Below are 4,346 nucleotides of genomic sequence, written 5' to 3'. Positions count from 1 at the left end.
AAGTTAGATGATGTGGAGCATGAGGAAAAGTAAAAAAAAAAGACTCTGAAATTGTTGGCTTGAGCAACTAGAAGAATTGAGTTACCATTAATGGACATCAGAAAAAGTGCAAGCAGAAATAGATTCAAAGAAAGGGATTAATCATCAGCTGTGTCCATGGCTCCCCAAAGCTGGTCTGAATAGAATGCTGGCTTCTATTAATCCTTTTACTGGTTAACAGTAAGGACAACTACAGAGTTTTCCAAATAGCAAAGTATATTTAATTTTACTAACTATTTGTATTAGAGTATTCCTAATTGTCACATTAAAATTGTAGATGACAATCAGTGTTGTAGGTATGACAGTATATGTCATTTTAAAGATTTTCAGTTAGCACATACATACACACCAGTTGGCAAACACTAATTATAATTTACTTATAAATCTATATATTTACAAATGTTCCTATTCTATGAAGTCCAAAAGTCTTATAACAACTAACATTAGATATGTCACTTCTGCTCTCTGGTCTTTGTTTCTGTATACATAATTACATAGTAAGAGTATATATAAATGCAAGGAAATATACTGGCCTCAATACAAAACAATCTTTCAGGTAAAGAAAGAGAGAAGAAATTGATTGCGGTTGGGCTTCAGCTGTATCTACAATAATTTAAAAATTATGAAGCAAACATGACTGTATGTTAATATTTATAAAATGGGTCATGAGTACATGGGTGTCATTTTGTCTTCTATTTTCCATAATTTCATCGTCAAAATGAAAATTATAATAATAATAATAATAATAATAATTAAAAGTAAGACTATGTGAATATATGTTTTGAAGCCAGAACAAGGTTCAAATTGTATTTCTGTCATTTACTAGCCATTTCACCTTAGAAAGTCAATTAAGCATTTTACCTACTCTTCAGTTACTTTTCAGTGATAATAATCCCTGTTTTGCAAAGCTGTTGTAAATTAGAGCCTCCAATGCAAGGAACAAAATTATCACTCACTTCACTTAAACAAGTAAAGATTTCATTATGTAGAAATATTAGACAGATGTTCAGGTCAGGCCTCGCCAGAATATCCATGCAGTTAAATGCCATTAGAACTGGAAGAGAGTTGAAGAATTAGAAGACACCCAACCAATTCTGCTGACTAAATTATTTTGTTACTTTCTAAGCAAGAATCAATGTTCTATCATAGGAATTGCTTAGGTTTTCTTTTCCCTCGCATTTACCACTACTATGATTACCCTACTACTGTCCAGTCTCCAACCTCTCTTCATTCATAGCTCCTGACACTTCATGTTATTTGCATAATACCTTTACTCTGGGGTCATCTTGCTTTGGCACCTATAACCATCCAATAAACTCTCTATACCACAGTCAACTTGATTTTACTAAGACTTCTATACTGCTTAAAGTTTCCCACAAAGCTACCATAAAGCCTCCTGGCAACTATGGATTTGCTGTACTTGATGAGGTGCCTTTTCAGTAAGCTGTGGTTAAAGGGCCAGGTCATATGATACAGAACATGGCCATCTTATTGATGAATAATGAAAGCCTTTACAAATAAAGAATTAAGGTGATGAAGGCTACTTCAATAGCATGGATGTAAAGGGCCTAGCACAGTATCTGGTTCAAACACTCAGGAGGGTTTCCTTATGAAGAATTGGGGGAATAGGAAATTATACAATAGATGATCATAAATATATTGAGCCCAAAAGGTGTCAGTGAGCCCTATTGCTCAACACCCCAACAGTTAAAACCAGAAATAGACAAGACCACTTAGCTCATAACTGAAACCTATTGTTATTATGTCTTACCACACTTTCTTTTTTTTTTTTTTTTAGTATACAAAATTATTTTTTTTACAGTTTTTGTTTTAATTCCAGTTAGTTGACATACAGTGTTATATTAGTTTCAGGTATACAGTAAAGTGATTCAACAGTTCCATACATCATCCAGTGCTCATCATGACAAGTGCACTCCTTAATCCTCATCACCTTTCTAATCCATTCTCCCCCCTTTCTGCTATGTCAACCATCAGTTGGTTCTCTATAGTTTGAGTCTGTTTCTTGGTTTGCCTTTGTCTCTTTTTTCCCCCTTTGCTCATGTGTTTTGTTTCTTACATCCCACATATGAGTGGAATCATTGTATTTGTCTTTCTCTTACTGACTTATTTCACTTAACATAATAATCTTTAGCTCCATCCATGCCATTGCAAATGGCAAGATCTCATTCTTTTTTATAGCTAATATTCCATTATACACACACACACACACACCAACTCTTCTTTATATCCATTTATCAGTCGATGGACACTTGGGCTGTTTCCATAGTTTGGCTATTGTAAATAATGCTGCCATAAAAATGGATGCATATGTCCCTCCAAATTAGTATTTTTGTATTCTTTGGGTAAACAACCAGAAGTGTGGTTGCTGGATCATATGGTAGTTCTATTTTTAACTTTTTGAGGAACATCCATACTGTTCTTCACAGTGGCTGCACCAGTTTGCATCCCCACCAATAGTGCGAGAGCGTTCTCCTTCCTCCACATTCTCACAAACACCTGTTGTTTCTTGTGTTTTTGATTTTAGTCATTCTGAAAGGTATGAAGTGATATTATGGTTTTGATTTGTATTTCCTGGAAGATTAATGATGCTGAGCATCTTTTCATATGTCTATTGGGCATCTGTATGTCTTCTTTGGAAAAATGTCTATTCATGTCTTCTGCCCAGTTTTTTAACTGGGTTATTTGTTTTCTGGGAGTTGAGTTTTATAAGTTCTTTACATTTTTTGAACACTAACACTTTATCAGATATATCTTCTCCCATTCCATTGGTTGCCTTTTAGTTTACGTGATTCTTTCCTACGTGTACAGACGTTTATAAAGCCCCAATAGTTTATTTTTGCTTTTTTTTTCCACTTGCCTCAGGAAACACCAAGAAATAACAATCAATACCACAGAATTAAAATTATAAGAGAATATTATGAAAGAATATATACCACCAAATTGGGCAACCTGGAAGAAATGGATAAATTCCTAGAAACATACAAACTACCAAAACTGAAACATGAAGAAATAGAAAACTTGAACAGACCAATAATCAGGAAAGAAATTGAATCAGTGATCAAAAAAGTCCCAACAAACAAGTCCAGAGCCAGATGGTTCACAGGTGAATTCTACCAACCATTTAAAGAAGAGCTAATACCTATTCTTCTTGAACAATTCCAAAGAATAGAAGAGAAAGGAAAATTTCCAAACTCATTCTAAGAGGCCAATATTTCCCTGACACATAAACCAGATAAAGACTCCAGTAAAAAAGAAAACTGCAGGGCAATATCCCTAATGAATATGGATGCAAAAATTTTTAGTAAAATGCTAACAAACCAAAACTAACAACAAATTAAAAAAGAATCATTCACCATGATCAAGTGAGATTTATTTTTGGTATGCAAGAGTGGTTCGATATTCTCAAATCAATCAACATGACACATGACATTAATAAAAGAAAAGTTAAGAACCATAAGACCATTCTAATACATGTAGGAAAAACATTTGACAACACACAACATCCATTCATGATAAAAAAATTTAAAAAAACTCAAGAAAGTAGGAATAGAGGAGAATACACCTTAACATCATAAAAAACATCATAAATGAAACACCCACACCTAACATCATCTTCAATGGGGAAATACTAAGAGCTTTTCCTCTATGATCAGGAACAAGACAGGGATGTCCACTCACCATTGTTACTTAACATAGTTACTGGAAGTCCTAGCCATAACAAGCAGGCAACTAAAAGAACCAACGGAATCCAAATAGATAAAAGTGTAACTTTCACAGAGAAATAAAGAAACTGATCCCATTTACAATTGCACCAAGAAGCATAAAATACCTAGGAATAAATCTAACCAAAGATATAAAAGATCTGTATGCTGAAAACTATAGAAAGCTTATGAAGGAAATTGAAGAAGATACAAAGAAATGGTAAACCATTCCATGCTCATGGATTGGAAGAATAAATATTGCTAAAATGTCAATAATACCCAAAGAAATCTACATATTCAATGCAATCCCAATAAAAATTGCACCAGAATTCTTCTTAAAGCTTGAACAAACAATCCTAAAATCTGTTTGGAATCACCAAAGACCTCAAATAGCCAAAGTAATTTTGAAGAAGAAAACCAAAGCAGGAGGCATCCCAATCCCAGACTTTAGCCTCTACTACAAAGCTGTCATCATCAAGACAGCATGGTATTGGCACAAAAACAGACACATAGACCAAGGGAATAGAATGGAGAACCTGGAATTGGACCCACAAAAGTACAGCGAACTAATCTTTGACAAAGCAT

This window comes from Lynx canadensis, chromosome X (genome assembly GCF_007474595.2).
Source record: "Lynx canadensis isolate LIC74 chromosome X, mLynCan4.pri.v2, whole genome shotgun sequence".
NCBI classification, from domain to species: domain Eukaryota; kingdom Metazoa; phylum Chordata; class Mammalia; order Carnivora; family Felidae; genus Lynx; species Lynx canadensis.
This window is presented reverse-complemented; position numbering follows the sequence as displayed.